Raw genomic sequence first — 23,414 nt, forward strand, 5'->3', positions numbered from 1 at the left:
TGACCCGACATCCGATATTTTTTCACTCTGGCGGATTTTTTCCGGGTTTTTCATGTTTTGTGCCCAGCTAGTCCTAGCTAGTGACAATTCATTTAAATGACAACGACATTTGAAGAGAACGCTAGTGGACTGAAATCGTTTTATACATGACTAGATGCAAAAATGGCTGAAAAGATTTGATTAGAAGTGAAAACGACAGAAGAAAAGTATGCCTTTAAAAGCCCCTGAAACACTTCTGGGAACCCATGGGACCCACTCAACCCCCAAGAACACTCGTGGAACTACCCTGAAATCCCTTGAAAACCCGTGGGTTGCTCCTGAACCTCCTGGAACGCCTTGAAATACTCCTGGGACCCCCTCAACACTCTGAATTCCTCTTGAACAACTCTGGAATGCCCTTGAAACCCCATGAAATGCACGGTTAGGTAAAGTAAAAAAAAATCTGGCGGTCATGCTAACATCGTAGGTTATGCCACACGGGAAAAAATCCGCTGCTTGGAACCTGTTAAATGAGTCATGATTTCGCGTAACATGTGTGTTTTCATGTTATAAATATACACCACAAAAAAAGGTCATAATTTCATGACTCATGTAGCCGTAACGTCACCTTGGCGTTACGTTTTTAATATTTATTGACAAAAATTTGTAAGTTAAGTCATGATATCATGCCCATGAATATCAGAACTATTAACTAGGTTCATAAAACCAGAAGCGGTATTCATAGAACTAGTAGTTGTCATTTATGGTTCCAGTTTTATTAGCGAAATTTGGTAAGTCGGTTCATATTATCATGAAGTACGTACTCAAACTATGAACTAAATTTATGAAAGCTTGAGCATTACTCATGGTGCAAGTATTTGTCATTTATGGAACTGGATCGATTTGCGAAAAATGGTAGTACTGGTCATGTTATCATAACGCATGTTCTAAATTTATTACCTAATGTTATAAAAACATAAGCAGTATGCATGATTCTAGTATTTGTAATTTATACTATCGGATTAATTGGTGCAAAGTGGCATTTAAGGTCATGTTATCGTGAAGCACGCACTCTGAAATCATGAACAAGGTTCCTGAATATTGAAGTATTTTTTATGATTCTGGTATTTGTCAATATTTATTCATCATTGTGCCTTCAACCTACTCAATAGCCCGCAGTAAATCGCGGGTGCTTTTGGGTAGATCTACCGCTGGGATTTTGAACAGATGAGCCTGCAAGAACATCCAGAGGGGCTTGCAGTCTGGTGCATACTGGAGATTCAAAACATATATCACTTGCATGCAAATGCAAATGGCATGGAGGATGTGGTCTGCCTTGTACTCCGCTCCCCCGAAAATAACGAGCACCGCTCCTTCTCCCCGCGATGCCCCAACCGAAACAATTTGCGGCTGCAAGTTAAGGTTCTCGAATTTTTCCTTAAGGAAATCCAAGCGTGTGCTGATTTTATGTTCCATGTCGCCCGCTGTCTGCATAGAAAAGAAAAGATTTCTATTAAAAAATATATATATATAATAAAATAAAGCAAGGCTTAATTGTATAAATTGTTAGTAGTGATAAAATCATTACGTGAGCTTGATTGTTCTGCTGCTGATGAAGCTGGCCGGAGTTTTGTGCCGGAATATGGAGTTTTTTCACTTTCAACTTCTGGAATGTAGTTCAATAATTATATAGTTTACTACTATTTAAGTAAGAACAATTCACTACACTTTTTCGAAAACAAAAAAAAATCTCACCGGAAAACACTGCCGCTCACAAAAGGCGCTTCGACAGAAGTGACAAAAATGGCGTAGGTGATTCTGCGCGAGGGTTTGCGTAACGCTTACAGTGCCCAAATTAGTTTGTTGTGATTCATGATTTTATGACTCTGCGTTATGTTTATACGACTCAGCGTCTGGTTGAGATGACTCAGCGTCATAGTTTTATGACTCAGAGCCATGCTACCATGACTATGCTTTATGGTATTCAATTTATGAAAACGAGCTTAATTTTTTCATATTGCTTTTGACGGCCATGGCTTTTGTTGATGGAATCAGTTATTATTATTCATGATAATCGTTGTTAACGTCATGATATCATGACTTGTAGTTACAATATCATGAAGCGACAAGTTTTATGATTTCATAACATTTTAGTCATGGATCCGGCAACGAATTTTTCCCGTGCAGTGTTCAACAATTGGATCATGGATGCATAATGATAGTGTGATAAGAAAAATATTTTTTTCAAATGAAATTACAATGAACATGTGATTTTAAACAATTTTAAACTGTTAAGGACATCCTTCCAGTTATTGTAACTATGACGTGACTTTGACATTTGTGGTCGATTTGCCAGCAAAGCTTATTTCGTAACAGCAATTTCTTAAAATTAATCTTAAGAATTGTGCAGTTTTCGTGTCATCAGCGGTACAAAATTTTCAATCGATTTTTTGACGTAAAATATGTATTATTTTGTAACTTTATTGGAGCAATATCATGACACACATGTACATATACGCATCTAAATCATACGTTTACGTTGATGGAAAATTACTTAAGGTAAATTTATAATAACATTTGCAAAAACTGTTCAACATTTGGGTAGTGTTCAACAATTGGCGAATTACCCTATAAACAAAGTATAAATAGAATGAAACAAAAAGCAATGTTATATACTGTTTAGAATGGCCTTTAAATCTGGATAGTATGGCCGTATGGCTATTGTTGGTGATGGGTACACAGTAAGAGTAGTTAGCAGTAGTGACGTCATTAAATGCGTTGTGTTTGAAGGCGGGGTGGAAGAGGGGACTGGTGGCATGCAGGTCTGATCTCCGCTCCCTTGGTGGAGTGTGTTCTGCTTGAGCGAAGAGAGTTCACGATCGCCGTAATATGAGTGCAGCAATCACCAGAGAGCAAAGCCAGCGTGCAAATTTCAAATCGTGTAAATTTCAAATCGATGATTTTGAAAGACTGAAAGTGATAATGTGTGAATGGGATTGTTGACGTCAGGTGAACAAATAAAACAAGATGAGTAGTAAACGTGAGAAGAAAAGTAGCAATGGAGTGAAAGTAAGGTAAGGTTAGATATACATGTTTTTAATTGAAACCAACTTGGACACAGATCATGAATTGAATCGAAACAATCCAGATCTTCGGCTTGTGGTCATATTTTCTAGGACGGAAAAATAAAGTAAGATTGAAATCAGGGTCTATTTTTTGAAAATTACAATAAACAAGGAAATCTAGGTTATAGGGGAAGTTGTGTGTTTTCGGCGATTTAGCTTTCTTCGTCATGGGGATTTTTGAAAGCAGTTGAACTCAGTGTCTTCATTTATATTTAACAGCTGATAGTATTTTACTAACATGATTAATTTTCTTGTGAAATCAGTTGTATAAATTGATAAAACCATGCTGAAATAATATTTGTCGATATAAAAGATGTTTTTTCTGTACGTATGTGCAGCATTAATTTTATAATAAATCAATCGCATTATTAAATCCTACTAAATTCCAGATCATTCCCAAACCAAAATCCATGTCTTTTCTATTTACGAGGGCGTCGGTGAGTCGCTGACCTCTCGATAAATAGATATCATACCTTTCCTACTATCCCTTCACATCCACATAACGTGTTTCTTATCGTTTCAGAGAGCGACCAATGGCGCTTAAGCCTAGGCTTGTTAGCCAGGACACAGTGCAAATAGCTGTGCCCCATCCCGGAAACATAAAGGCCCTTGGAGTGACAAAATCTTTTAGCTATGTCACTCCCAACGTTGGTGTTATATGAAAACACTTACACTCACACCAACACTTCTACATGATCTACTAAAATACACTTACTCAATCTGAATTTTGCCGCATCACTCGCTTATAGTGAATCCCAAATCAACCCATTCCAAATATCCAACTCCTTGACATCTATGGGGGCGTCGGTGAGTCGCTGACCTTTCATAAAGTAGGTGTCATATCATCACATCCTTTCCTTTCCTCGTAACGGAGAAGATGGGCGTGGCCGGCAATGGAAGTTCTCATGTCTTTTTTACTTTAATCTCTGATTGGATAGCTGTTCCTTCCAAAATAGCATTCCATAAGCAATTGGAATAGAAGTATTAAAGATATAACATGACAACTTCCAGTATGCAATCTACGAATTACTCCGTTACCACGCAACGCAACGCAACGCAACGCCCTATGAAAAAATAATAAAATGCATTAATTAGAAATAGAAAACAAAATTTATGTATATGTTTATGTCTACGTACTAGTCTACGTTGGATTGACGAAATGAAGAAATGATAGAAGCTTTACTAGTTCTACGTAATGCCAGTTTCGACATTCCAATCTTTGATTGTCAGACGTACACGAGCGGGGTGGTATGACGTCACATTGAGCTTGTTGACATAAATAGACTTGATTTGTCGTTAGTGATTTTGTTTTAATCGATCACAATTATATCATATGCAGATATGATAACAACTGAAGATATAATTTAGTTATACATATTCACCATTTTATTTTATTTTAGGCAATAAAATGGAATCTATCACATAAGGGGTCATCCATTAACAATTTTAGCGTGACGTACCGTAAACCAGGGTCAAATTGATCATTCGGGTACTACATTGTAATTCCATACTAGGAACTCTTAAGCGTCGTAATGATCTTAAACTTTTTACGTCATCTGGTTCGTAGATGTCTATAGATGAGTGTAGAATTATATTTTTTTAGAAAAAAGTTAGTTTTGCCTTTTTTTTAAGGAATTTGCAATGTATTACTCATTTAGCTGAAATCATGGCTACTAATCAATCGATTTCTTCTCTGTTTTAACATTTTTGTGGAGCCTTGGTTGGAAAGTTATGTAGCTAATAAGAACATGAAATAGTTAAAAAAAAAAGTTCATTCTTTGTTGAAATAGTCATTTATTGTGACAGAAATCACTTATTTCAAATGCAATTGCCTACCTTTACGCGTTTATGGGGCAATTTCAAAATTTAATTTTGCATTTAAAGTATTAAATTCAGTAGTTGTTAGATTTTAAACGCGTTATTCGTTTTAGAAGAGCAAAATTAAGCGGAGAAGGAAATTTTCCTTTCCAACCGATGCTTAATTGTATACTGATCAATTTCGCCCCAAAGTGGCATTACCAATTTTTTGATATTTGGAATAAACTTAAACTTAAAATTTGTTGAACAAAATTCTGTCACGTGGTTCCATGGAGATCCACTGGGTACTGATTTTACAGAAATTCTACAGATGCTGGCACGTAGTCCTTTAGTGTATCGGCAAGTATGCGGCTGAGAGAGAGATCTGATGTTCCACGTATCGAGCTTCCAAGTGCAAATTCCTTGTAAAGACCAAAACTATGTCGGACGCTCTCCTTATTGACTCATCGTTTTGCAGCCCAAGTCGGCAAGACATAGGCCAAATAATGGATTTGATGAAATATAAACTGCTGGACAATTACCAGCGGCGTGTCGAGCAATCCGGTGACTAGGAAGAGAAGGCTATGAAATTTCAAAGTTAGAAGAAGAGCACGCAAAAGAAGGAAAAGTTGTGCTTCCATCCAAGCCCATCATCGACGCGATTGCCAGCTGATCCAGCAGCAAGCTTAGAAGCAAGTGGATCCAAGCAGGACGGAACGAAAGCGAAGGAGATTGCCGAAAAGGCAAACCCGATGTGTTTCGGCATTGGCAGCACTCGTCGGAAGGGTCATTTGGTTTGTGGATAGTGGATGCTCCAGCCACATGACTAACGACAGATCATTTTTCGAGAAGCTTAACGACAATGTGCAAATTGAGGTTGTGTTGGCGAACTGATCCACCACTAAATGCGCCAGCATTGGAGAAGGTACACCTTCGAGGCCGATGATGCTGAGGACTCTTCTAGAAATTGCCGGACACAAGCAAGTATGCGTGACGTCGACTTGAAGTGTGCATACTTGCACGGAAAGTTGAAAGAAGAGATATTTATGCAACAACCTAAATGTGCACGTACACGCTTTGCCCAGACGCCAAATATTTGACTACTTTTGATAGATAAATTTTGGCAAGTTCACGGTGTACAATATTTAGAAGGTGATACCTTCCGGAAATCTGACAGTTTTTTGATGACGTATTTTCAATTCAAATCGCTCATAGGCGTTTCCTCAATGATCTAGTACTCCTCACCAATTTGATCAACGTAAAATGATAAGAACGACGTCACATGTTTACATCCAAAACTGATGTTTACATAGGTTACTAGCCTGCCTTGTGATATTTATGCCGTAGGCAAGTTGTTTTAACTGTCAAAAGTGGTCAAATATTTGGCATTGGTCAAAAAGTGTCATACTAGGTTAAAGGCTTCATGGTACACGGCAGTGACAAATTGGTATGTAAGTTGCACCACAGCTTATAAAGCCTGAAGCAGGCGGCTCTGGCATGATATGATTGACAAGGTTTTTACGGAAATGGTATTCGTCCAAGCACTGCACTGGCTGACCCAAGGTAAGTGAAAGGAAGGCAATCCAATATGAGAGATAATAAAGTCCACCATTTTGGAATATGAAATGACAGTTGGCAAGTTTGTTTTGATTAGAAACTTCATCAATAATGACAAGCCATGAAGCTAGTGAGCTTATATGCTGATTTCAACTAATGAGCTTGTGTCTTGGTTTCTAGCATCCAAATGATGTTATATAATCGCTACTTTTATTCAGTATTTCCGATCGCCAGGGAATTTCCTATAAAAGATTACGGAAAAATTCTGCCAGTAGTTTGTACCAGGGCTCCGGGCGAAATTCCGATTTCAAAATCTTGAAGGCTACCACAGCTTCACCCAGCTCATCAGTCGTCAAAATTTGTTGAATTACTTTCTCTTCGCGTTTTAGTAGTTAAAATTTGCTGCATCCAAATTGTCCAAATAAGTTCAATTTTTCTCAAACTATTAACTTGAAATCGCAAACAAGCAGCTGCGACATATTTTTCACTTGTGTGGAGGCACATAGTGTGTGTGTGTGTGAGTGTGTGCCAATAAAGACGTGACTTTCGCCCTAACACGGAGAAAAATGGGTCTGGTTTGAAATGACAAAGCTATTTGTCGATTCAACTATATAAAAAATATTCATTATTACCCAATATTTGGTTGGATCAAACGCCTGTTTTTTTTTTGTTTCTACCTCGGTTTCTATTACTGGTCATGTTTCTATAACAAACTAAATATTTTTTAACCATTATGTAAGTTATTTTTCAACAAACGTGTAGTTTTTTTTTACCAAATTGAAGTTTATTTACTTCCAATGATGAAATTAAGAATCAAGACAAACATGTAGTTTGATTTAGCAAAACTTGCCGGTTGAATCAAACCGACATATTTTAATTGTAAACAAAACAAATAGAGTTTTCAATACAAACAAATATTTTGGTTCGTTACTTCAACGTTATCTACTCGAAGCTCTGTCGACGGCAACCATGGTTATACTCAAAGAAACATTGCGCGAGTAACCACTGGTTCATCTTTGATGAGATTCTAGGACATTTTCGATTTTGTTGTTCTTTTGAACGGCGAACAAGGACTAACAGACATACTACTCAAATCGAAATCATCGCACGATTTAACCGTCATTTTGAAAATAAAGTGTGGTTCGGACTGTGCTCGCATGTGTCATGGTGGCGCTGCTGTGCCTACATCACCTCAGAGAAAATAGGTAGAGAAGCGAATAGTGTGAAGCCAAAAATACCTTATCGAACCGTCAAACTGGTATCCTATCGAACAAAATCAACAAACCTTGACGATTGCCGCATAAGTAAAGATAAGTATTGCATTCGTTTCAAACATATTTTTACCAAAGTTTCCAAATATCATGGATGACAGTGCAAACAACATTGATTCCTTGAATTAATGAAAATTGCTCCATTTTGGAACATCAGTTTGATAATGTCTAGTTAATAAAACAACAGTATAAATAGTTTTCAAATGCGGTATGCGAGATAGGCACTACCTTCGATGGGTGGATTAATCTGCTTTGCTGCAGTTGCCAGCATCCGAGCGATGAAATCAAAACAGAGAAAGTGTTGCCGTTCTGGCGGCTGTTCACTCTTCGCTTCTCTACCTATTTTCTCTGCATCACCTCTCAATTTTGAAGAGAAATGAACGCGACGCCGTTCAATGTTTACATAAAATGACTCAATCATGAATCTTCATTCATGCCACGGGGGAGTCGTCACCTGCAAAAACGTTACATCGAGCCGAGGGAAACAACACCTGTAAATGAATGATTCGGAGTGAGCATTATATAGGGTGCTTGTGAGATGCCAAACGATGTTTTTGAGGCAATTTTCTTCTAAGTAATATGTCTGTTTGTCTGTGGACTAACTGAACTAGCAAGTAAGTTTTTTTTTGGATTTTCCAATGTAAAATTGAATGATATTTCCGAAACAATGGTCAAAATGAACCAACATACCTATAGTTCTATAGTTTAACAAATGTTATATTTTAATGAACTTTATTATTAAAACAATATGCAAATTTTATTTATCTTTTTTTCCAATTTTTTGTACAAGCAAGTAGAGAAAATTATACCCCCATGTAATTTCAACAAACACGTTGTTAGATTCAACCGGCATCATTAGTTTGTCAAACTAGATTTTGTTAGATACGAACTAAATCTGTTTGTTGAATCTACAAACATTTCCGTTCCATTCGAAAATTTTGACAATGAAACAATCAACAAAACAGCAAAATCAAACGGATGTTTGCTGAAACTAACCAACCAACTGAAATTTTGGTTTGTTTCCACCACCGTGGTTAGTAAAATCAAACTACTATTTCGTTTGTACCAAATTCAAACCAAAACTCTGCTTGAATCAAACTAGAAAAAGGTTGTGTTTACTAATATTTATTCTCCGTCGGTTTTCGATCTTTCGGAGTTTGCTGCCTTAAAAGGAAGTTAATCCATATCGATGGCCCTGTCCCGGCCCACTGAGCTCATGTTATATGGGTCAAGTGACCAGCGAATTGTCCAGCATTTTGAAGGTTCGGTTTAGGCGTGTAATAAAGAATTGGGTTCTTGAAGGGTTATACAGATTATTTCATAATCGGAATCTCCACCCAAAAATTAGCCCAAATCCAAAACTTCATCATTTTTGGTGCACGGAAACTATTTTAAAAATGCATTTAAAATATGTTTGAGGATTTTTTTTGTTCGGGGTGAACTGTCATTCTATCCACTGAAATTTAAACTGTTCTGTTTATTGACCCATAAAAACAAAGGTATTGTAACGAACAAAATCACGTTATACTCAGAAAAATGCGCTCTTTTGATTAGGCTACAGAAATTAACAATATTTTATTTACTAAACAACCCAATTGGAGTATTCGGATAGTTTAAAAAAAAAATTGAATCAACTCCGTTGTGAGTAGATCAAACTACAAAAAAGAGAATAATATTTAGCAATTGGGACGGCTAAACATGGTATTTATATCTTGCTTACGAATAGATTTTCTCCTCCTGCAGTCACAACTCAATTCAATCAACAGTTTGCCTTCGAACCTTCACCTTCGGACAGCCGTTATTTTGCGATCTAATTCATTTTTTAAACCTATTGCTTAAGTTATTATTTTATAATTATTAATTTCACTTTACTTACAATTTTTCTTTGCACTATCCTATTTTTATTTTAATCCAATTTTTATTTCTTACCACCTTCAATTCACTAATCATATTTTTCAATTCAATAGTTGACATTTTCCAACTACAACAACATGACTTGCTTGTTTTCTATCTACTAATCTACTTTTGACATTTCTGACAGCTTTAGTACACGCTAATTCGCTATCCCCAATTCAAGCTCATACCTCATCTTTAACGGTTGTGCGGGGCAATGTTGCCAGCGACGTTGTTTCCAACATGGAGTAATTGTCAGCTGTATTCGCTGTGAATTAAATTTATCTCTGGAGAAACTTCCGGTCGTGCTTCCGGTTCAATGTAGTGTCAGTTGTTCGGTCGGTGTTGTGGTTGTTTAGGTGTTGCGCCTTTGCATAAAAGGTGACTGACTTGAACGATTCTGAACATACATACATGTAGACAAGTGGCTGGCAATCATTCCACTGGACTACGGATCCACCGGTGCACCATGGTGCGATAAGTTTTGTTTGTGCCGACAACCTTCTTTGTTGCAAGCTTCCCATGACATGCAGAGCTATTTTCTTAAAAGACACTAAACCGTCTTCAACCAGAGGTTGCACAGACTGAACGAGCACTAACATGAGACAATGGACAACACACGAAACAACCAGTGGTCCAGTGGAGAATTTCCCGTTTAACGGAAAGTTTTCACCGACTGGAGCGGGAATCTAATCCACATTCCGAGACTGTCGCCTCTAACCATACGGCCACGAAGCCCACATTCCCACAGCCCGTGGTTATTCAGCGACTCTTGTGATCCGCAAGTTTCCAACGATCCCCTGTCCTTAGAAGCTTGAAGTTATCGTTTGCCGACTGCCTATGGCCTAATCGACTACAACACGGACATGGCTTTTCCCGGTTTTCCAGGCTTGACCACTAAAGTGGATGGTATTGAATCGTGGGGATAGGGATGGGATGCCATTTCCTTGATTCATCCTATCGTTACCGGATGCTCGTTTTCAGGTGGCGACAATGCCGTCCTACGCATAATTGTCCCATGTTATATGGGAATCTCATATAACATGGGACAACTATGCGTAGAACAGGTGCTTTCAATCACATCGTTCCGTTGGTGGCCACACTTCAACTGTACTCCAGCAATGGCAACAATTGGTTACTTTAATCGCTTTAATTCGCATCAAGACGGTCGTCGGTACTGTACGTTATCAATGACGAAGAGTTTTGGGCTGGATGAAGTTTGACCATCGCCATGATACGTTTGTTTTCTCGTATTGCATATCTCCAAAACTAAAAATTCAAATAAAATTCGCTTTGAAGATGATAATTTTTCGCTCAGCATCATAAATCGTTGCCTCTGCTCCATTTATTTTGTCCTGAATAATTAGGTATCCCATCGCAAACGCCACAGAGCATGCTGGATTAGAACTCGCCTCTCACTTACCCGATGCCATTCGGCCGTCCGTTTCCTGTTCATCTGCCGGCCGAACAAATGTGTTTCCCGGATTATTTTTTTTCCTTCTTACTCAGTTGAACCCATTACATGGGTTTTGGCACTACAAGCAAAGGTAACAAAAGAAAACACAACCGATCCGGTATTACCATGTACCAACCAGAGGACTCACTGACTGCGGCTGGTAGAACGGGTAAAACAGTGTAGCAGGTCGAATGTTTATGTGTATGTTTGTCTGATTTATTACGGTCCTAGTCAAACAAGATTGTAATCCTCCGCTCTTGTTTTCCTGTGGGTCGTACGAGGGGCTCCCTCTCTTCCTCGGTGGTAGTCGCTCGGAAAAAAGAAACTTACAAATAGATTGGCGCCGTTGTGCTTGTAGTACAACCACTTCGTGTCAGTGATATTTTTTTGGTAGAAAAAAAAAACCTGTGTCGATGATAGGATGATTGCCCATGCAGGCACGGTTCGAATCCCTCAGAGAATTACCGTGTCTTTCATCGGCTCCCCTTTTGGGTACTCTACTCTCATATCCTTCAAGGACAGTTTGCTGTACGTCAATTTTGATTATCTGATAAACATATTTGGATTTGTTTACCCTTGTGAGTGAGATTGTTGTGCTATTTATGGGATTTTCTGACAAAAGCATTAGGCTCAATCATCTAGAAAGAGAGAGAGACAGAAAGAAGTGACTCGGATTTGGGCCTTTGTTTGAGCAACTAATTTCGGTAGCATTTGTCACGTGTCACGCTGTCACAATCGTTTAATTTTGTTTATTTTCTGTTGTTGGGTAAATTAAGAATTTATATCCCTTTTAAAGCAGTGAAGGAGAGAAACGAATCCACCGGAGCAAGGAAAGGCAGCACGAAAAAGAGTGATTGCTAAAGCGCAGAAAAGAATGGATCGGAGTGATATGCGAAGATTTTATGCAACTTTTAATGGTGTGTTGCATAGGACTGCGTTAGTACTCGTGCCGACATTCGAAGTTTCGAATCTCATTTCGTTTCGTATCGCATTAAAATAGAGTTAAAAAATATCTTCTAATTTCTAAATTGTCAACCCATCACCGCTCAGTCATATGATCAAAACTAGGACAAGCCATGCATGTGCTTGAACTTGAACTTGAGTGAGCAGCAATATCCACCAGATGCCAATTTTTATTGCACTCCAAGCAATATATTACTCAGCACAGTCGTTATCTCGCATATTTTGTGGTACTGCTACAAGTTATATGTACATACTTTATACTACTAAGTGGAGCATCCTGCAACGAATAGGTATATGATGAAACACCATGCACACTGGGATAGATGTGGTGAGTTCCGGGTCCGTCGGTGACAAGCCCCGTACCAGGCGCATTCGTCCACTTAGCTTAGGGAACCCGTATAGAATGGGATGAAAAATCACGAACGACCAAAAGGTTTTGCGTTTTATGTTGTCCATTTTCCCCAGGTAACAATTTGATGCTGTACAAACGTTTCTCCAACTATGTTAAATCAGCCTTCATTTGAACAAAATCTGAGCACAAGAGGTATAATCCTTTATTCAGCTCCTAAGCATTTAATTTTGGTGATTTTATTCAACTTTTATCCGATATGAGGTTTATCGGAAGGCTGATTTAAAGCCTAATATGAGCTTTATCAGTAATCAATTAAATTTATTGATTGTGTAAAAATAAAATTAAAAATTTTTCGTGAGCCTATTTTTACCATTAGCTGCGTCTATTTCCAGAAGAGATGTTTAGGAATGTATAAATTAATCTGAGGGAAAACTGAGAATTGAACTCGGATCTCCTGATTTATAGTCACTGACCTTAGCACATACACCACACACACTTGTATACATATCCTCGAGAACAAGAGCATTACTTGTTGTGTCTGAATAGTCAAAAACATAAGTTGAACTAAGTATTGAGGCTGAAGAAGCGATGTGGACTTCACGAAAACATGCTTGGGTCCAGCAGTCAAAAAATATTTGATTGAAGGTTGAACAACAGATGAAAAGTTTTGCATGTTGGTGTATGTTTTTAAGCTGGTTACCCAGATGAATAATATTCTTTTCAACTTGATATTCAGCCATTTATGTATTGCTGATTAAACAAGCCATACTTCAGTCCAACATTCAACTGTCATTTTGTTCAGCCATTGACACCATTAACCAGTTATTGTTCAGCTAATACTCTCACTGTTCAGCATTCATTGTTGCTTGGGTCACCATTTGTTGTTCGTGTCCTGATCATTGTTATTAATTAATTATTAATCACTGATTGTACTTCATTTGTTGATCGTTATTTGTTATTTTCATTATATATTGTTTATTTTTATTTATTATACATTATTTAATGTCCCGTTTCATGTTATTCTTTATTTGTTTTCCAATATTTGTTTCTCGTCATTATTTATAATTCAGTATTCGTTGTTTGTTATTTGTTATTCTTATTTACTCATTTTTTGTTATACGTTTTGCGCTATTCGTTGTTTGTGTTGTAATATTTATATGTTCAGGTTAAGTTTTGGAATAAACTCTTCTCGGCGTTCTGGCACAGTTTAGAAGAGACCATCCGACCGACCTGTAATCATCGTATCGCACCATCCTGGTCTGCATGCCACAGACACAGTCCCAGGTAAACGCAAACCGGTTTGACCTCCAGCAGAAGATCAGCATGCGATTCGCGGCCGCCAATGGACGCCCGGGGAGCACTACTGGTACGTCCTCGGTCGGTCGGTCGCTCGGTACTCACCACCATCATCGCAATATATCATCGCTTGGCGGCGGGTACAAAGTGCTATTTTCCGGGTGATTCTATAACCAGCTCCTAACATAGGTTATCCGTTAGCGGTTTGGGGTTTTCTTTTTTCTTCTGTTGCTTCAAACATAATTTGACGAGCTGACGAGCTACATTTGCGGTGTCATCGTCATCGTCCTCGTTGAGAGTTGAGAGTCGAGAGTCTCGTGGTGGCAATTTAATCCATTGTGCCAGGAGTCCGGCCGTGCTGGCCGGAATGTCATCTGAATGTGGTTTGACATTCTGTGTGATGTTGAGCAAGGGATAGAATGTGCTAACTAAAGCTCAGAAAATATTATGCTTGATCAAAAAGTTTCTCCAGGAAAAAAATTAACAATTGCGATGACAAACTCGGTGTTTGATTCAAAGGGAATTGTGTGGTAAAAAACAACAATGAACAAATAGACTTTAAAGAGGCAAGAAGACAATAAGACAAGAAGACAAGAAGACAAGAAGACAAGAAGACAAGAAGACAAGAAGACAAGAAGACAAGAAGACAAGAAGACAAGAAGACAAGAAGACAAGAAGACAAGAAGACAAGAAGACAAGAAGACAAGAAGACAAGAAGACAAGAAGACAAGAAGACAAGAAGACAAGAAGACAAGAAGACAAGAAGACAAGAAGACAAGAAGACAAGAAGACAAGAAGACAAGAAGACAAGAAGACAAGAAGACAAGAAGACAAGAAGACAAGAAGACAAGAAGACAAGAAGACAAGAAGACAAGAAGACAAGAAGACAAGAAGACAAGAAGACAAGAAGACAAGAAGACAAGAAGACAAGAAGACAAGAAGACAAGAAGACAAGAAGACAAGAAGACAAGAAGACAAGAAGACAAGAAGACAAGAAGACAAGAAGACAAGAAGACAAGAAGACAAGAAGACAAGAAGACAAGAAGACAAGAAGACAAGAAGACAAGAAGACAAGAAGACAAGAAGACAAGAAGACAAGAAGACAAGAAGACAAGAAGACAAGAAGACAAGAAGACAAGAAGACAAGAAGACAAGAAGACAAGAAGACAAGAAGACAAGAAGACAAGAAGACAAGAAGACAAGAAGACAAGAAGACAATAAGACAAGAAGACAAGAAGACAAGAAGACAAGAAGACAAGAAGACAAGAAGACAAGAAGACAAGAAGACAAGAAGACAAGAAGACAAGAAGACAAGAAGACAAGAAGACAAGAAGACAAGAAGACAAGAAGACAAGAAGACAAGAAGACAAGAAGACAAGAAGACAAGAAGACAAGAAGACAAGAAGACAAGAAGACAAGAAGACAAGAAGACAAGAAGACAAGAAGACAAGAAGACAAGAAGACAAGAAGACAAGAAGACAAGAAGACAAGAAGACAAGAAGACCAGAAGACAAGAAGACAAGAAGACAAGAAGACAAGAAGACAAGAAGACAAGAAGACAAGAAGACAAAAAGACAAAAAGACAAGAAGACAAGAAGACAAGAAGACAAGAAGACAAGAAGACAAGAAGACAAGAAGACAAGAAGACAAGAAGACAAGAAGACAAGAAGACAAGAAGACAAGAAGACAAGAAGACAAGAAGACAAGAAGACAAGAAGACAAGAAGACAAGAAGAAAAGAAGACAAGAAGACAAGAAGACAAGAAGACAAGAAGACAAGAAGACAAGAAGACAAGAAGACAAGAAGACAAGAAGACAAGAAGACAAGAAGACAAGAAGACAAGACAAGAAGACAAGAAGACAAGAAGACAAGAAGACAAGAAGACAAGAAGACAAGAAGACAAGAAGACAAGAAGACAAGAAGACAAGAAGACAAGAAGACAAGAAGACAAGAAGACAAGAAGACAAGAAGACAAGAAGACAAGAAGACAAGAAGACAAGAAGACAAGAAGACAAGAAGACAAGAAGACAAGAAGACAAGAAGACAAGAAGACAAGAAGACAAGAAGACAAGAAGACAAGAAGACAAGAAGACAAGAAGACAAGAAGACAAGAAGACAAGAAGACAAGAAGACAAGAAGACAAGAAGACAAGAAGACAAGAAGACAAGAAGACAAGAAGACAAGAAGACAAGAAGACAAGAAGACAAGAAGACAAGAAGACAAGAAGACAAGAAGACAAGAAGACAAGAAGACCAGAAGACAAGAAGACCAGAAGACCAGAAGTCGAGAAGTCCAGAAGTCCAGAAGTCCAGAAGACCAGAAGACCAGAAGAGCAGAAGAGCAGAAGAGCAGAAGAGCAGAAGACCAGAAGACCAGAAGACCAGAAGACCAGAAGACCAGAAGACCAGAAGACCAGAAGACCAGAAGACCAGAAGACCAGAAGACCAGAAGACCAGAAGACCAGAAGACCAGAAGACCAGAAGACCAGAAGACCAGAAGACCAGAAGACCAGAAGACCAGAAGACCAGAAGACCAGAAGACCAGAAGACCAGAAGACCAGAAGACCAGAAGACCAGAAGACCAGAAGACCAGAAGACCAGAAGACCAGAAGACCAGAACACCAGAAGACCAGAAGACCAGAAGACCAGAAGACCAGAAGACCAGAAGACCAGAAGACCAGAAGACCAGAAGACCAGAAGACCAGAAGACCAGAAGACCAGAAGACCAGAAGACCAGAAGACCAGAAGACCAGAAGACCAGAAGACCAGAAGACCAGAAGACCAGAAGACCAGAAGACCAGAAGACCAGAAGACCAGAAGACCAGAAGACCAGAAGACCAGAAGACCAGAAGACCAGAAGACCAGAAGACCAGAAGACCAGAAGACCAGAAGACCAGAAGACCAGAAGACCAGAAGACCAGAAGACCAGAAGACCAGAAGACCAGAAGACCAGAAGACCAGAAGACCAGAAGACCAGAAGACCAGAAGACCAGAAGACCAGAAGACCAGAAGACCAGAAGACCAGAAGACCAGAAGACCAGAAGACTAGAAGACCAGAAGACTAGAAGACCGAAAGAAAACCAGGTAAAATCCAATCCAAATCCAATCCAAATCCAATCCAAGTCCAATCCAAATCCAACCCAAATCCAATCCAAATCCAATCCAAATCCAACCCATATCCAATCCAAATCCAATCCAAATCCAATCCAAATCCAATCTAAATCCAATCCAAATCCAATCCAAATTCAATCTAAATCCAATCCAAATACAATCCAAATCCAATCCAAATCCAATCCAAATCCAATCCAAATCCAATCCAAATCCAATCCAAATCCAATCCAAATCCAATCCAAATCCAATCCAAATCCAATCCAAATCCAAATCCAAATCCAAATCCAAATCCAAATCCAAATCCAAATCCAATCCAAATCCAATCCAAATCCAATCCAAATCCAATCCAAATCCAATCCAAATCCAATCCAAATCCAATCCAAATCCAATCCAAATCCAATCCAAATCCAATCCAAATCCAATCCAAATCCAATCCAAATCCAATCCAAATCCAATCCAAATCCAATCCAAATCCAATCCAAATCCAATCCAAATCCAATCCAAATCCAATCCAAATCCAATCCAAATCCATTCCAAATCCAATCCAAATCCAAATCCAATCCAAATCCAATCCAAATCCAATCCAAATCCAATCCAAATCCAATCCAAATCCATTCCAAATCCAATCCAAATCCAATCCAAATCCAATCCAAATCCATTCCAAATCCAATCCAAATCCAATCCAAATCCAATCCAAATCCAATCCAAATCCAATCCAAATCCAATCCAAATCCAATCCAAATCCAATCCAAATCCAATCCAAATCCAATCCAAATCCAATCCAAATCCAATCCAAATCCAATCCAAATCCAATCCAAATCCAATCCAAATCCAATCCAAATCCAATCCAAATCCAATCCAAATCCAATCCAAATCCAATCCAAATCCAATCCAAATCCAATCCAAATCCAATCCAAATCCAATCCAAATCCAATCCAAATCCAATCCAAATCCAATCCAAATCCAATCCAAATCCAATCCAAATCCAATCCAAATCCAATCCAAATCCAATCCAAATCCAATCCAAATCCAATCCAAATCCAATCCAAATCCAATCCAAATCCAATCCAAATCCAATCCAAATCCAATCCAAATCCAATCCAAATCCAATCCAAATCCAATCCAAATCCAATCCAAATCCAATCCAAATCCAATCCAAATCCAATCCAAATCCAATCCAAATCCAATCCAAATCCAATCCAAATCCAATCCAAATCCAATCCAAATCCAATCCAAATCCAATCCAAATCCAATCCAAATCCAATCCAAATCCAATCCAAATCCAATCCAAATCCAATCCAAATCCAATCCAAATCCAATCCAAATCCAATCCAAATCCAATCCAAATCCAATCCAAATCCAATCCAAATCCAATCCAAATCCAATCCAAATCCAATCCAAATCCAATCCAAATCCAATCCAAATCCAATCCAAATCCAATCCAAATCCAATCCAAATCCAATCCAAATCCAATCCCAATCCAAATTCAATCCTCTTCCTTCTTATTTGAATTTATTCCAATAACAGTTTCGCTCACTGCACATGTATGGGCCTTACTTTAGAATTTTGATGAGATATTTCTCTGCCATTATGAAAACTTTGGCAATATCACTACGAAAATAGGCAATGAACCTGACAACCGTCATATTATGTTCCCATCATTCCTCTCACCCCTCCCAGTCATACAATTTCTTCAAACCCAACGCCCACCTCAATCTCATTACCTGGCTAGATGACGATGTCAACGACTGTGATGATAAAATCCCTTCCATGTAGATAGTGAAACCAGCATCATGAGCTTGCCGATAATTTCCAGCCACATTTCGTCGGCTTGTAACACACGTTCGCTCACATATCTATCGTCATATCATTATCATCATCGTTGGGAGCCAGAATCCTACTACCTTCGCGCCTAATATCGGAGATTGAGGTTTGGTAGCAAGCAACTGCCTGTGCCGTCGTCGCTTCGTGATGTTGTTCCATCGAATAGTAGGTTCATGTACTTAATTTATTGTAAAATCGGGCTTGGGGAACTTGATGGGTGGACTACGGGGGGGAACGAGGAACAAGGTCGTTCGACATCTTTTACGACATTATTTTGGGAATTTTGATGTAATACTGAACTGGGAAAACAAGGATGACACCTTTTCGAGGAGGTGATGTCGTGGTTTTGATAGTAGAAGACATGCCGAGTTATCATAGATTGGTTGTAGAGCTCTCTATTTTTAGAGGTGGTTTGACAAGGTGAATGTTGCCTGATGATGTTGCTAAAATCTGTAAAGCTGTCATTGATTTTATCATTTATGTATGCTTTGATCCTTTATGAAACCTTTAATAGCCATGTTTGTAAATGGGACAGCCGCTGGAAATGTTGTGCCATGGTGGGACACACATTCAGTTTAAAAGGATTGATAGCCACCCGTGTTGTGATGGCATATCCAAAGACTACGAAGACCTTATCGCTACTGCAAGACGATTTCTTTCGAGTGGGACACCCATTATCCATCTATTTCCAGCAACTATATTGCTGGGCTACGGGATTCTGTAAGTATTCCATCGATCATATTGCTGAACACGCAGCAGCCATCTCTACGCTATACGGGTGTCCTATCCACAAATCTCTACAATTTCAGGAGAAGTATAGTGGATGGGACACTTGCAGGTTACAGTGAACTTCGTTGGATACTCTGCAGCCATCGCAGCTCACTATACTATGCAGGTGTATCATCAGCCAAAACTCTCCGAAAATTTAAATGACTGATTGATGGGACACCCGTAGAATAAAGCAGTCGATGGGACAACCGATCATAAGCTTTTGTTTAATAATGGTCAAGTTATTTTAGTCTTCGGGTGTCCCATCGCATAACCTGATTGTGATTTTCCTCAACATTATCAAGTAGTTTTCAGGTGTCCCATTAAGTTACACAAAGATATTGTTACACCACTTGACTGCGAACCTTATCGTCAGTTTTGAAACTATACAACTCTAGAAACCCATTTATAAATTTATTTTCTATTCAACTGAGATCGCTTCAGCGCCACAATCCACAAAATTCCCGTGGAAAACGTTGTATTTACACCAAAACGGTCCAATTCATTACCTAACCACCAATACTAGGATCCTAAAACCACCATTAATCCCTTTTGTAATCCTAAACGGTTACGCAACGATGAAAATCATGTGATGGGGACCACTTGATTGCCACTTCCGACCGACCACCCAGGCTTACCACTTACCCCACAGTACCATCAACTTTCCATACAGATATTGAAACGTATGGTGCGATTTGAGTGAAAATTATTGCACATTGACCGACCCTCCACACACTCATGATGACGATGATTTAAAAACTAATTAGATTTGGCCCGTTGGTTGGCCACCCACCACAACAACAAGCGCACTCTCGCGATTTATGCCCGACCTCAAATCCAGGCTTAGCAGCGAATAAATGGCTCATCGTTCACAATCACCGCGAGCGGGCCGGTTGTTGTCATGCGGTTTACCTCGTCAATAATGGATCGCTGTTGAATGTTGTTCATTTTTCGACGGAACTGGATTAGCTTTGGCCCCGGGCCAGCTTGGAGGAACAATCGTTGGAATTTGAACAGGATCGGGTTCCATTGTACTGGAATTAGTTTTGTAATCGAATGCTTGTATCTAGTCCTCTAATCTTCTCATCTTCTCGTCTGCTCGCAGTCTCTTCATCTCAGCTTCTCCACTCTTCTTATCTTTTCATCTCTTCTCATCTTCTCTTGTCGTGCATCTCATTCTTCTCATTCTTCTCTTTCTTCTCTTTCTTCTCGTCCTTCTAGTTCTCCTGGTCATTCTCGTCCTTCTCGTCCTTCCCGTCTTTCTCGTCCTTCTCGCCCTTCTCGTCCTTTTTGTCCGTCTTAACATCCATGTCGTCTTTATCGTACTTCTCGTGGTAGTCGTCCATGCCGCTTACGTTTTTTATTATCGGATTTGATTTAGGATTGGATTTGGACTGGATTTGTATTGGATTTGGATTGGATTTGGATTGAATATGGATTGAATATGGATTGGATTTGGATTGGATTTGGATTGGATTTGGATTGGATTTGGATTGGATTTGGATTGGATTTGGATTGGATTTGGATTGGATTTGGATTGGATTTGGATTGGATTTGGATTGGATTTGGATTGGATTTGGATTGGATTTGGATTGGATTTGGATTGGATTTGGATTGGATTTGGATTGGATTTGGATTGGATTTGGATTGGATTTGGATTGGATTTGGATTGGATTTGGATTGGATTTGGATTGGATTTGGATTGGATTTGGATTGGATTTGGATTGGATTTGGATTGGATTTGGATTGGATTTGGATTGGATTTGGACTAGATTTTGATCGGATTTTGGAATGGATTTGGATTGGATTTGAATTGGATATGGATTGGATTTGGATTGAATTTGGTTTTGTCTTTTTGTCTTCTGGTGTTCTGGTCTTTTGGTCTTCTGGTATTTTGTTTTTTATTTGGTCTTCTGTTCTTCTGGTCTTCTTGTGTGTTGGGTTTCTGGTCTATTAGTCTTTTGATCTTCCGGTTTTCTGGTCTTCTAGTCTCCTGGTCTTCTGCTTTTTTTTTGTTTTCTGGTCTTCTGGTCTTAGGGTTTTTTTGATTCCCTGGTTTTTTGGTCTTCTGGTCCTCTGGTGTTTTGATCTTCAGGTCTTCTATTTTTCTGGTCTTCTAGTGTTCTGGTCTTCTGGTTGTTTGGTCTTCTCGTCTTCTCGTCTTCTCGTCTTCTCGTCTTCTCGTCTTCTCGTCTTCTCGTCTTCTCGTCTTCTCGTCTTCTCGTATTCTCGTCTTCTCGTCTTCTCGTCTTCTCGTCTTCTCGTCTTCTCGTCTTCTCGTCTTCTCGTCTTCTCGTGTTCTCGTCTTCTCGTCTTCTCGTCTTCTCGTCTTCTCGTCTTCTCGTCTTCTTGTCCTCTCGTTTTTTTTTGTCTTCTGGTTACAGAAGACTCGTGCATCGTCAACTCTCCGTCCATTTGTTCAAATATAAAGCCTCCAAAATTGATATCCCCACAACTGGAACGAACCTTTTAACTGCCATAATTACCGCTCAGCTCATTAAGCACAGGGCCGGCCAAATGGCACCGTCTGATAGCACACCATAAATCGTCATTAGATTTGCCACCCAAATATGTGTTGCGCTACATACGATGCCTTGGTGTAGTGAGTGTGAAATTCTTCCCCCACAAAACATCTGGTCAAACCGAAAATCCCAAAAATTGCGTCCACGTGGTTCAAATTGCACACAGTAGTTCGTCTGTTGCTCGCCACTTCACTTCACTTCCTTTGCTTGGTCGGACCAATTGGTTCCAGTTGTTGTTGGGATGGTAGATTTCGCGGTTTCGCATTCTTCTGGTTTGCCCGAAGAATCGCGTGCTCGCTCTGTATTTCGCTTTATGAGTTCGTCTGCCCTTTCCTCTGTCCTCAGACGCCGTCGCCGTCGAAGACCTAACCTATCCTAAACGGTACATGGCGGCCTCGCTCGGAAATGTTTCAAGATTTATTGGTCATTACCGCAGGTCCTAATGCTTGCTGCGTGATGCCCCATTTTATTTGCGTTACCGCTTTCGCCCGAAAGAGTTCCCCTTTTTTCGGCATTTTTCTCTGACTGGTGGAAAGCCCGGTTGTAGAAATATGTTTAATTTCCAAAAGTGGATGCTTAATGATCGTCCTGGTCCTGAACTAGTGGCAGGCCATTCTCGGTTGTATATTATGCAAGCAAAGTAACTTGTTTGTAGTATTTTTCATAGCCACTTTTCGACCGGGTTATATGTATTCACCATCCGCGAGCACAGGAATATTAATCAAAGGAATTTGATGTTTGCCGAAAACGACCATCGTCTTCGTCAAACATTAACCTGTTAGCTGCTCGTGGAGTTGGGCTCCGTAGCTGCTCCGATAAACAAGGTGCAAAAAGGTCGTAATGCTGAAAATGGCTATTACTTGCGATCAATAAACACGGACCAAACGGTTACAGCGATTGCCCATTAAAAGGTGAGGGCATATTTCAGTCGAACGGGAATCCACGCTATGAGTTAGAGTAGAAGCCCGCTCATAAGAACAAGCAATAAGAGATTTATTAGGAATGGCTCATGGCGAACGATTTTCAACTAGAAGCCCATCAACGTGTCCCAGATTCCTCTCTTATTATCTACTCTGCTCTATTCTACTCTGCTCTACTCTGCTCTACTCTGCTCTACTCTGCTCAACTTTGCTATATTCTGTCTGTAGTCTGTTTTACTCCGCACTACTATGCTCTAATTCGTTCTTCTTTGATATATTCTGCTCTATTCTGCTATGTTGAAAAAATCCAATTCGAGTTCAATCAATTTTTACTTTCTCAGATTAATTTATGTTGTTAAATTGTACCAAATCGAGCAGTGCAGTGTAATTAAACTAATTGAACTAATTTCAGTAAACAATCAATTCAAGCAAACGTTTGTTTTATCCTCACTTCCCTCTGCAAGCTAAGCTGGTTTGCATACATTCAGGCTATTACCCTGTGCTGAATTCTCTTCTAGCTCACACAAGCATACCTACACACCTATAGGTGTGTATATATGCTCAAACCGCAGTTTTAAACA

This window comes from Aedes albopictus, chromosome 1, assembly GCF_035046485.1.
Source record: "Aedes albopictus strain Foshan chromosome 1, AalbF5, whole genome shotgun sequence".
NCBI classification, from domain to species: Eukaryota; Metazoa; Arthropoda; class Insecta; order Diptera; family Culicidae; genus Aedes; species Aedes albopictus.